Consider the following 12,607-nt stretch of genomic DNA (forward strand, 5'->3'; position numbering starts at 1 on the left):
GCATTGACAGGCAGATTCTTAACCACTGCACCACCAGGGAAGTCCCACAAAGTACTTTTTGCATAGTTTTAATATACACTGAATTTTTCATGAATGTTACTATCATATAAATCGAGAGAATACTGTATTTTATCTTTACCAGAAGTTGTTCACCATTTCAGACAACCACAATACGAATAGCAGAATCCTTGCCACATTTGAATTGCCAAAATAACACACCTCTATTCATCTGCATTCGTTCATATCTGTATGAATATATAGTACTTGTTTAATCTTGTTTCAGAACATCAGATATAAAGAAGTACCCGTAATGTTGAAGTCAATAATGTTTTACTGCTCTTAAATTCAAACTTACTCATTATAAGTAGGTCTAATTGTCTTATATCTTCTTATGTAGTTATGCTCAAGCATTTATAAATTTAAGTGCATATTATTTTATTCTAAATTATTTCCTTTTAGTTCTTTATCTTATAGTTAGGGCTATATGTTGATTCTTTAAAAAATTACATGCGTAGGTGGGTCATACTATCTGTAAATTTCATTTCAGTATAGTAAAAGTGGTCTTACAAAATACTTGCTATAAAAAGGGAGCATTGGATCTGATAGAGTTGGGATGCACTGCTCTCGGTAACCTCCTGGAGGATGTGTTATCTAATTTTCACAACAGCTGTATGAGCTAGGTCCTATTATGACCGCCATTTTGCACCTGAGGAAACTGAGTCACAGAGACATGCGGTACTTTCCCCAAGGTCACATATCTGGAAAAGGGGAGCCAGGATCCTAGAGGACTTTCACAATACCAGGTCACTATTCTGCCTTCCACCCATCATGTTTGGCCCATCTCCCGTGAATGGCCCAGGTGTCTACCAGAAGCCCATCCTCTGGCCTTGTTAGGCCTTTTACAGGGCCCAGCAGGGACTCAGACTGGAAGAAAAAATTACTTTTCCCTTTTGGATAACATTTCAATAGAGTAAATCAAAGGGAAATGCTTTGCATAGAGCAGATCCCCAATAAACTTTGCTGAATGAATGATTTGGTAGAGTGGTACTGGGTCCTTTGGAACAGCCCTTAGATTTTTTTTTATAGCATTTAAAACATTTATTTATTTTATCTTTGGCTGTGTTGGGTCTTCGTTGCTGCACGCGGGCTTTTCTCTAGCTGTGGTGAGCGGGGGCTACTCTTCGTTGCGGTGCACGGGCTTCTCATTGCGGTGGCTTCTCTTGTTGTGGAGCGTGGGCTCTAGGTGCGTGGGCTCAGTAGTTGTGGCACGGGGGCTCTAGAGCGCAGGCTTAGTAGTTGTGGCTCACGGGCTTAGTTGCTCCGCGGCATGTGGGATATTCCCGTACCAGGGCTCGAACTCGTGTCCCCTGCATTGGCAGGGGGATTCTTTTTTTTTTTGCTGTACGCGGGCCTCTCACTGCTGTGGCCCCTCCCGCTGCGGAGCACAGGCTCCGGACACGCAGGCCCAGCGGCCATGGCTCACGGGCCCAGCCGCTCCGCGGCATGTGGGATCCTCCCAGACCGGGGCACGAACCCGTGTCCCCTGCATCGGCAGGCAGACTCTCAACCACTGCGCCACCAGGGAAGCCCCAGGGGGATTCTTAACCACTGCGCCACCAGGGAAGCCCAGCCCCTAGATTTTTAATAATTTATTTCAGTAAGTTGATGTGAGTTTCCCAGCCATTGACACCAGGTTCACTGGTCTCCCACCTCAAGGATGGAGGCTTGCATTGTCTCCCTGGGGCTGAGAAAAGCTGGCCATTCTTTTTTCCCAGGAAGCACTGCTGTTGAAACAGGAACCAGCACATCTCCCTCATTCTTTCGCCATGCTCACTGATGTGGGCCTCAGGCCCTGGATGTGAGGTATTCTTTAAATAATAGCCTTTCTTCAGACCCTTGCCTGTGATCTAACTGATGCTGGCCTGGGAGATGCCAGCTCCTATAGTGGGTACCACAAAGAGATGCTGCACTGTGTTTCCTATGTGTCTTTGGCAGGTCTCATTCTGAGCTCCTGCTTCTTTCCTTCATTCAGCAAATGTTTTCTGAGGGCTTGCTTTGTGCCAGATACTGGGGTGCAGGGATAAGCAATAACACATGGTCCCTACCCTCCAGAGACTCAGATTTAGGACAGAGGACTGACTTTTGCAATAAAGTATGGAAAGAGCTGTGACAGTGGAATATACAGAGGCTCTGGGAGCCCAAGGAGCGGGGCAGCTGACCCAGACTGGGAAGAGGAGGGAAGCCTTCCTGGAGGAGGTGTTGCCTGAGCTTAATCCAAAGGAAAGCTTATGATTTAGCAAAGGCAAAGGATGACTCTGTTAGTCAGGGTCACAACAGAGAATGATGACACACTAAGTTAGGATGATTTGAGGAGGGTTTATGTACAAAGGGGTTATTTGCAAAGGTGTGGGTAGGGGGTGGGGGAATGTTATGAGATATCACAGAAACCCAGGCTAGCGGCAGGCCCTAGGCCAGGAGGGGGGCTACTGTACTCTGGAAGGAGAGAAAGTCCTGTAGAACAGGCTGCCTTGATAGAAGGAGCGACCCTCCATCTGGGAGCAGGCAGCCTGATCGACTCGACAGGGAGGGAATAATTACGCTGGCTTCACTTTCTCTTATCCTCCCATTGCTCCTGATTTTCCCCATTGGCTAAATCCAACCGGAAGCCATAGGGCTCTAGAGTTCGTTTATGTGATCCATACGGGGCAGCCTCTGGGGCACAGAGCAGGGCAGAGAGTGGGTCTGGAGGATCCAGCAGGTCTATCCAGCACACTGGGTTAGGGAAGGCCTGGAGGTGGGGGAGAGCATGTAAACTGGGGAAACGTATACTTTATGGCTGGAGTGTGGAGTAAACTGGGCTGAGATCTGTCCATTATGAAAGGCCATGCATGTCTTTCTGAGGAATTTGAAAATTTGTCCTGAAGGCAGGGAGAGCACTAAAGGATTTTAGTCAGGAGGTGACATGATTAGGTTTGTGTTTTTAAATGGCCCCTCTAGCCCTGGTGTGCAGATGACCTGGAAGTACCATTTCAGACTAGAGATAATGAGGCCTGAATCAAGACAGTGGCTGTGGAGAAAGAAGTGGATGGATTTGAGGAATTTTTAGGACATAGACTCAAAATGTGATCCAGGATTGGATAGGGAGGTGTCAAGGCCCTGGTTTCTGGCTTGAAGCTCGGACAGGGGAGGGAACTTCACGGGAGCAAGTTGGTCTTCCGGCCGTTGCCTCCCGGGTTTTGCTTTCTGGATTCAGAAGACATAGATTGGCCCTCGTTAGCGGGACCTTAAGCTTTCAAGGGGGCTTTGGAGGGGCTTCTTAGTCATGCAGCAGGTTGGCCCCATCTTGGCTGTTCCATGAGCAAATCAAACTAGAGAGAAGGAGAGGCATCTTCTGCTCTCCCCCCTGGGATCTCCTGAGCCAGAACCTGCTCCCCTCCAACCCCTGCCCCTTTCCATATGGAGAGAGGATGTGTTTTCTTTTAACGTGCTTCACTGCAGGGGCAAATGAGGCCCAGCTGAGGGGAGAGAGCCAGCAATGAGGCAGAGCACGGGCTCAGCAAGCTGGGGCGAGCGCTGGGGTCCTGTCATCCCTGGTTTCCTTCCCCAGCTTTTCTGAAGGCACAGGTCCCCATAGGCTCATATTTCATCACTCGCAACTCTGAGGAACCTGCTATCCAGTAACAGGTCCCACTCCTTGGAGTTCTCTGCCCTGAAACCTGGAATAATTTTCTTTTGTTTTAGAGGGAAATGTTCTTTCAAGTCCTAAGAACTTGGGTCGTCATGGCAACACATAAGGGTGGGAGGGGTGGGGGGGTGGGGTGGGGGGTGGTGGGGGTGGGGTGGGGGGCTTCTTAGCAGCATTTTGTTTCAAATGCCTGATTAAAGGAAAAGCTGCTTTGGAGTTTGCCTCATTAAGACATAGCTGGGCGCAGGCTTGCTGGAGGATTTTCTGGTTCATCATTTTACACTTTACGTTTTGCCTACATTTTCTCACCTGATGGACAGTCTTCTGGGATTTCTCCCTGAGAATTTTGGCTCGTGCACTTCTCCGAAAATTTCAGCTCATTCCTGGCAAGAGAGTTGGTGGGAGTGTTTCCTTTGTTCTCTCAGGGGCCTTGTCCTGTAAGCCCCTTACTTACAATAGGACCTGCCACTTGAAAGGTAAAAAAAAAAAGGTGTGCTTATTGAGGTTTTGTTCAGTCTGTGGAAGGAAAGATGTTAGCTGAGCAGCCATTTCACTCCACACTCTGCTTTTGGTCCAGGATCCTTCTCCCATTTTGACCTGGGCCAAGGGCTAGGGGCGTCCAGTGCTGACTCTGGCTCTGGGGGATGTCTTCCACCTGCTGTCTGTGGGAATCCAGGAGAAAATAAATGTGGAAGTGTTTAACCCAGAGGCTGAACTTAAGTCTTTTTTTCCCTAAACTGAACTGTAAATCCTCGCTTGACGTGACTTTAGAATTCTCCTTCAGCTGGGACCAGCCTCCCCACTCCACCCCAGTCCATACCTTCTTTCCCAGCAGGAAATTCCAACTCAGACCTACAAATGATACTCAATCACCTTACAATTGCCCGGGGTTTCAATTAAAATATTTCCCACACTCAGTCACCAAGTCTTGTCATTTATTCCTTCAACGAGACTTCTAGATTCACCTAGTAATTTTTAAAAAATATTTATTTATTTGGTTGTGTTGGGTCTTAGTTGCGGCAGTCGGGCTCCTTAGTTGCGACGTGAATGTGAGATCTAGTTCCCAGACCAGGGATCGAACCTGGGCCCTCTGCACTGGGAGTGCGGAGTCTTAACCACTGTACCACCAGGGAAGTCCCTCACCTAGTTATTAATGTTCTTATTAACAATAGCCCCCACTTATTATTTTTTAAAATAAATTTATTTTATTTATTTATTTTTGGCTGATTTGGGTCTTCGTTGTAGCACGCGGGCTTTCTCTAATTGCGGTGCGCGGGCTTCTCATTGCGGTGGCTTCTCTTGTTGCGGAGCAAGGGCTCTAGGCGCGCAGGCTTCAGTAGTTGTGGCTCGCGGGCTCTAGAGCACAGGCTCAGTAGTTGTGGTGCACGGGCTTAGTTGCTCCATGGCATGTGGGATCTTCCCGGACCAGGGCTTGAACCTGCGTCCCCTGCATTGGCAGGCGGATTCTTAACCACTGCACCACCAGGGAAGCCCACCAGTCCCCACTTATTGAGCATTACTGAGAGCCAAGATTTCTATGTGTCACCTAATTTAATAGTCACCCAAACCCTGTGAGGCAGGTACCATTCTTCGCATCTTACAGAGGAGGGAACTGAAGACCCCAAAACTAACTTGTCCAGAGCCAAGGAGCTGGTCAGGGGCAGAGCCGGGCCTGTCTGCTGCCCTTCCCTCCAGGACACAGTTGGAGCCTCGACCACCACCTAGCTTTCATCCTCTCTTACTAGACCTCGGCAAGCACTCCTGCACAGGCTCTGCACTTTATTTCCCGAACGCAGCCACTGAATGATCTTCCCAAAGTTTCCCTTGCATTGCTCCCCCAGTAGGCTCAGTTTTGGGGATACAGAGACACGGCTGTCTTGTTCACCGTGGTGTCTGTAGGACTCAGCCCATAGAAAGTACACAATCAGTGCTTACTTATTTACTTACTGAATCAATGAAAAGTTCTCTTTCCTCCACCAGCCCCTCCCTTATTCCCTCTTCTTGGGTCCCTCCAAGCTGGAGCCACTGCTGGCCTCCACCATCAGACATGGCTTACCTAGCTCCTGAGCCAGTCCTGTACAGGCAGGTAGAATCCAATCAGAGTATGCTTGTGTGGTTATAGGGTACATGCCTGTGGAGCTCCTGTATCGCTGGCTGCTTCAGCTTCTGCAGGGAGAAAGTATTTCTGCTGCAGTAGACCCTAGATCTGGGGGTGATCCCTGGGCCCGCAAAAGCCCCCTGGGTCCCATCTTTCCTCCGGTCCCTCACATATCAGCCTCATCTATAGAGTAGCTATTAACAAAGCACCTACTGGGTTGGGCATTCCATGTACATTGTCTCATTTAACTATCACAGCAACCTCAAAAGGCAGATATTGGTGTCTCCGTTTTACAGATGAGGAAACTGAGGCTTGAAGAGACTAAGTCACTTGCTAAAAGGTCTCAGATAGACACCGGTGGAAGAGGGATTTGAGCAGGGGCTTATCTGCAGTTGGAGACTTTGTGATTTTTTTCCTTGACTGCCCTTCCTCACAGGGGCCAGGCTTCTTCCATGTTCTACCCATCAAACCTAGAAATCCCTCCTCATTTTCGGGGAACCTGATAATCTCAGGGGCTAATAATCATAGTAAGAACAGGTGCAATTCTGTGAGCATCTATATATGCCAGAAGCTCCACAAATGACCTTATTTAATCTCCACTCCTAAGAAGCAGGTGCTATGATTCTCTCTATAGCTAAGAAAACTGAGAGATTAAGTGTCACCTCCAATGTCCAGTAGCTACTCAGGGGAGGAAGCTAGGATTCAAAGCAAGTGTGTCTGAGTCCAAAGCTCATAGTCTTTATTACTCTTGCCGAAGCCATCTGACTGGGAAGGAGACCCTGACAGTCCTCTACTCCCCTGCTGCACCCCACTTCTAGCAGAGGTCCAGCCACCAAGAACCTGGTTGCCTCTGCCTTCCGGCCTCTGGCCTCCTGCTGCCCTACCCCACCTGCCTGATGGACCAACCTTCCGGGTTGACCTGAACTGAGCCACATGCACTTACCCCTTTGGTTGCTGTGCTTAGCATGTCTGGCCACCTAGCAGCCAAGTCAGTTCCTTTGTCCTAGCTTCCTCCACAGCCCAACCCCTGCTCTTTCCTGTGCATGGAAGTCCCTGTGTGATTCTCACTGCCCGCCATCCCCCTGCGAGCTCGACGGGCTATGGCACTCCGCTCTTATAGCTACATGGCTTTCTAAGGTGGCCCAAGCGAGTCTCAGCTCCTCTGCCTGGCTTCCTGGGCATCACGTAGCTCCCCTGCTTCTACCCACCAGTGATAACGTCTTCTCTGTGGCCCTGGGACCCTCACGTTCTGGGGCCAGTCCCTGTGACTGACCGAGCCTGCCTCAGGGCCTCCTTGGCACTGTGGCCGAGGCTTTTCGCCGGCTGCCTGCTCCCTGTTGACCTGCTTAAATGGTTCTGCCCTGTTCTGCCATTTGATGGCTGCCTGAGTCTATCTGAACTGACTCCTACCCCTTGTCTCCCTCTGACCCCCGAAGAGCGCATGCTCCCCACAAGCCCTAGGTCCTGTCTTGCAACCTGGCCCAGTCACCCCTCTCACCCCATTTGATGAGACATTATCCAGCCTTTATTTCCCAGCGTCTCCCAACTCGGACTCTGCTCCACTTAGGGCAAAATCAATCACTCAACTAAGAATAAAAGGCGGGGGCCCATGTGTAAGACATAGTGGGGGGCACTGAGACGTCCCAGCTGCCCCTGCTCCCAGACCCACTGTCCCACACCCACGCCCTTCGTCCCTGGTTTTGCTGTTCCACTTGATTCCTCCTAAGACATCCGGCCCCTCCCCTCTTCCCATCTCACCGAAGGCCTCCCATGCTCTGAAGCCAACGCTGAGGACTGTAAGCCAGGGCTTTCCTATGTTCATTGCACACAAAGAAAAGGCAAACTGGGGTAAATGGAGTGATGGCTGGCGGCCAAGGAAGAGCCTGCCAGGAGGTCCAGACACCCCAGGCTTGGCCCCGAGCGCTAAAGGGGTGGATGAGTCTCTGTTCACCTGGAACCCATTCTGCTGAGCAGCTCTCCATTGAGCCATGGCAATAAACAGTAATAGCTGCCTTTTATCAAATGATTAAAACGTGCCAGGTGGTGTGTTAGGCATTTAGATGCATCCGTCTGGCTGGTCCTCTAAGGCAGGTAATCATTATCCCCATTTTACAGATGAGGACTAAAGCTCAGAGGCATTCAGCAGCTTGCCTGAGGGCTTTGCCTCTCTGAGCTTCCAATGTGCTTAAAGTCAGCCTGGGATGAACCCTCCCGCATTCTTTTTTTCCTCCCTATGTGCCCATCTTGCAATGAAATGGGAGCTCTTTGAGTGCAGAGCTGGGTCTAGTTCCCGTCTGCCTCCCATCCTGCCTGGCACACTGTAGGTGCTGCCTATTCTCCAGGTCCTTCTAGGAAGCCCCAGGATTCTTAGGCCCAGCTCTTGCTGCGATCCTGAAGGAATAAACCCAAATGCCTTTCTTGAGGAAGGCCAGACCCCATATCTGGGCAGTGTGTTTGGGAAGAGGGGCTGAGCTGTGGCCAAGTGGCTTGGTGACTATGGCCGTATGGTAGTGAGGCGTTTCCAAGACAAACACTGTAGGAGTCCCTGTCTCTTTGCTTGTCCTCCGCAGGGCATCTGCTCACACTAACGTCCCTGATCATGGCCTCAGGGATCTTTCCCAGTTCAAGTATTGAGAAATCGCAGGTATCTCTTGAAAGATGATCCCATCTTTTTATCCAGCTCCTCCTGGCAACCCCTGGTAATCCTTGAGAGAGGAGAGGGCCAGGGAATTGAGAAGTGGGTCCTATTTCCACACTCCTGCCTCCATCCTATCGTGTATAACAGACAGTGTTAGGTCATTGTGACCCCAGAGATTGCTGAGCTGGTCCAATCTCTCCATTTATAAATGACAAAGCCAAAACTCAGAGAGATGAGTGTTTCCTGCAAGGTCGCAGGTGAGAAGAGGCATTTCGAAACGTCCAGACTCTTCACCCAGTGCTCTTCCCACAGGATACATTGCTTCAGCATCAACTCCATTACCAAGGTGCTCCCGCCAGTTTGGGGTTCTGGAGGTCACTGACTTTTCTTGGTTGCTTCTTGGTTGGAGGACTTTGTGTCTCACCTGGGAGGAGGGGGGATGGGTGGGTAAGACCACCACAGGACAAAAATCACAGGTGCCTACCTGGGCCCTTTGTGGCCCCTGCAACTTCACAAAATGGCAGGCTGGGCCACTTGTGCTCACTGCTGCCCACGCTCCCTCTGTTCCCATTGTCTGGAAGCTTGGTGGGAGGGCAGTTGCCTCTATTTTGAGCACTGTGGTTGCTATGGGCCCATTAGTGGCACAGACTTCCTACTGAGTCTGTGCTCTTTGACCAAGCAAGGGCCTGGCTCTTCCTAGGCTTGGCAGGACAAGCTGGGTTAGCTGGGAGCTGCCCTCCTCCTCGTTGTCTCCATTTCTTCCAGAGGGAAGGAGTGAGCCATCTACATATTTTCAGCTGAGTTATATTTTGCATAAAGTAAACTTAGCAAACAGAGAACACAGTGAGAATATATTTGGCTTTGAAGCATCAGTGTTCTGACAGGCATTTCCTATTAGCTATCTCTGAGCCGACCAGCTCGGCTGGGTTTTGCTTAAGTGGCATAATTCTCCTGCCGTGGAGACAGCTCATTCATTAGTCATTCCGAAAGCCAAATACGAAATATCCTTCTCTAAGCCAACTCCACCAACCAGCCCCGCAGCCCACAGCCCGGGCGGAACAATGAAACTGTGGAGCTTATGGGCCAGTCAGAGGTCGGCCTGGGAGCTACTTGTCTGAGGGCCTTGGAGGACGGCTTTGGCTTGAGCCTTTCATTCCCTCTGGAACAGGAAGGACACATCTTCCCCTGGTTGGCAGAGGCCTGGGGGGCCTTTTGGAGGATGGGCTCTATCCCATGTCACTACTGAGTCACCTGCAACAGCTCGAAGCCCTGATTGAATACACTCCATTTGGTTTATGTTTTTTTAGGTCCTAGAAGCTAAGGGTACTTGTTCTAAGAGGAAGCAGAGGAATGTGTCCTTTCCTGTTGTGTCTCTCAGCTGAACTCAGTCCTTCCTTGATTGGCATCCTGCATGTTAGCTCTTTTAATCTCTGCGCAATGAGGGCTGATGTCCCCATTTTACAGATGAGGGAACTGGAGCTCACAGAAGTGAAGTGGCTTGCCAAAGTTCACACAGGCAGGGTTCGAGCCTGTCAGTCTCCAAAATGCATCTTCTTTCCTCTGTCAGGAAACCTCTTTCAGGATGATTATCTGAGTTTAAAAATAAATATACATATGGAGGTGAGGATCTCCTTTTCTCAACTTTGGAAGAACTAAGAATGCCACTGTATTCCAGGCAGGATGGGCTGAAAAGCCAGCCAGGATGAAGCAGGGAAGGCATGCTGTTCTGAAAGGAAGGCTGAAAACACCTGGGGTGGGAGCTGGGGGGCAGGTAGTTCTGATGCGGGCAGAGTCTCGTTTGAGGTGGGCCAGGAGCTGGGACCAGAATAGAGACAGGGAAGGGGTTGTTGTGGTTCCATGGCCCAGCTAGGGATTCCTCACATGCCCCGCTGAATGGACCATCTGACCAAGCAGAATGCCATGTGGTAAAGACTCCACTAACACCCAGTAATGGGGGGAACACCAGAGGAGCGCTGAGAAAGTTCCTGTGCAGAAGCGAAGAGCTGGCGGTTGTGATCACAGCTGGCGGTTGGTGTCAGAGTCTCCAGAGGGCCTCATTAGCGCTCCAGGTAGACAAACACACTCACAGGTGCCCAGGCTAACAGGGAGGTGGGTGGGGGGGGGAGACAGGCCAAATCAGAGATAGAATATATATATATATATATATATATATATATATATATATATATATATGAGCTAGGAATGAGAATCTCAGAGTCCTTCCAAAGTAGACCTCCAAAGCCAGAAATTCGGAGTGGTGCCCTCCTTACCCTGGCATTAGACCTTCTTCCTCAGACTGGCCTCAACTCACCTCTGTAGTATCATCTCCCACCTTGCCCTTCATCCCTCCATTTTCTGTCTCAAACTATTTGTTGTTTCCAAACACACATAACACTTACTCTACAGCTCTTCCACATGCTATTTTCTCTGCATGTACTTCATCTCTCCCATTCATAGCCTCACTAACAAACTCCTATTCACCCTTCAAAACCCTGCCTAAATGTATCAGGAAGTCTTCTCCATCTTCCCAGGATACCTTTTTCTTTTTTTACTATGTTCCTGACCCCTTTTCTGTAACTCTAGTAAATCATTAATTCTTATGCACCATGAGGAACCCTGTCCTATTTTATCTCTGGATTCCCAGGACCCAGTGGAGAGCTGGCATATAGAAAATGCTCAGTCAATTGATAAAGCAGCACAGCCTGAACCGCTGAGAATTTGAAAATGTTTGCCACGGAATCATTGTGCCTCAGACCTGAAAGAAAACATACAGTTGATCTAAGTGAAACATCTCTCTGATGTGGTCCCACCTCGTCTACATTTCCAGCCTGATGTAATGTACATACCACCTAATCTAGTAACTGGCACATATTAAACGCTCGAAGAATGGTAGCTGATGTTGTTGCTGTTGTTTCTCAGGGACTCAAAATAGACCTAGAAGAGTCCATAGAAAGAACACTGAATCTGGAGTCGGGGCTGCAGCTCTGCGTCTAAGACTCCAAATAACTTTGGATAAGTCACATCATCCTCTCTAGACCTCAGTTTCCTCATCTATAGTGACAGATACAGCCATATGTCCTATAATTGGGTCCCTTCTAGCTCTAATGTAAACAAGCCAAAACAAAACCAAAACAAACATCACTGATAGATCTTAGGGATTCCAGCTATGATCTTCCTGGTGTGACCCCTGATCAGAAACCAGGGAACCAACCCCGACCTAAATGGTTCTTCTGGGGGTGTGTTTTTCCCACAGGCAGGGCCAATCCTCAGGGAGGCGGAAACTCTTCCTTGCCAAACTGGCTGCCAGTCATACCTGCTGTGCCATCCTGGAGAAGGAGGGAGAGAGTCTGTCATGGAGCTTGTGGCAAAATCCTTCTTCCTCCGCAAACACCAGCTATGATTAGCTGTGTCCTCACCACGAAACTGCAGGGCTGTGTGCGGGTGAGTCACAGATGTTCAGATCACATTTATAGAGTGCTTGCAAGGCGCTGGGTGTGTGTGTGGGGGTGCTTCGTGGCTGTCAGAAGTACCCCGGTTCCCTTTCCCTAGCCCCAGCAGTTGTTGAGTCCTTAGGACCCAGGCATTTGGGTTACAGAGTTTAAGAACCATCCTCTGATGCTACCCAGCTTCCAGGCAGTTCCTTATGCCAGGCCTCTGCCATTCAGAGCAGACCACCTAGAGGTGGATAGGGACTTGCCCCTCACACCGTTTTCTCCACCCCATCCCACCCAGCAGGACTGCCACAGGGACAGACCCAGGCCTGAACCCCTCTCTCCCTGGTCCCTGTCACTCCCAGGGCTCCTCTGAAGGAACTGGGTGATCTCTCTAGGAGTGGTTGGTCTGAACCTCATAACCTCCAGGGGCCCTAGCTCCATCACCCCCATACCCTAGGCTTACTCTGTGGCTGCTGATGTAAGGCAGGGCTGCAGCCAATGGTGCAGGAGTCCCAGCCCCTCTGAGCTGGGCACTCTGTTCCCAAATGCCCTCCTCAAGCCCCCATCGCATCCAGTGACGGAGGACCCTAAGCTGCCAATAGGAGCCGGAAAAGAGGCGGAGGCCTCTTAGGTGGAAGAATCCTGGCAGACGGGCAAGTCCCAACAGGTGGACCAGGACTGTGGCAGGCAGACGGTGAATCACCTAGGTCCCCGCTGCTTACTGGACAGAGCCAGGATAATGACAATAATAA

General features: G+C 49.9%; 2 long non-coding RNA genes across 3 annotated transcripts in view; one reads left to right on the forward strand and one right to left on the reverse strand.

Annotated features, from left to right (window-relative positions):
* The window catches only part of LOC137224991 (uncharacterized), a 56,580-nt gene that overhangs the window by 14,325 nt on the left and 29,648 nt on the right, over nt 1-12,607 (forward strand). The window contains exon 2 of one of the 2 annotated variants that reach the window (XR_010943627.1): nt 11,675-11,862. The exons of the other annotated variant lie outside the window; for it this stretch is intronic. This is a non-coding gene — a long non-coding RNA (uncharacterized lncRNA). The remainder of the gene's footprint in view (nt 1-11,674; nt 11,863-12,607) is intronic. 2 annotated transcript variants of the gene reach the window in all.
* LOC137224992 (uncharacterized) lies at nt 4,807-11,854 on the reverse strand. Its single transcript, XR_010943630.1, has 3 exons — nt 11,735-11,854; nt 5,742-5,851; nt 4,807-5,132 (listed from the first exon to the last, which is right to left on the reverse strand). It is a non-coding gene; the product is annotated as an uncharacterized lncRNA (long non-coding RNA).

The sequence above is a fragment of the Pseudorca crassidens genome, chromosome 5 (assembly GCF_039906515.1).
Source record: "Pseudorca crassidens isolate mPseCra1 chromosome 5, mPseCra1.hap1, whole genome shotgun sequence".
NCBI classification, from domain to species: domain Eukaryota; kingdom Metazoa; phylum Chordata; class Mammalia; order Artiodactyla; family Delphinidae; genus Pseudorca; species Pseudorca crassidens.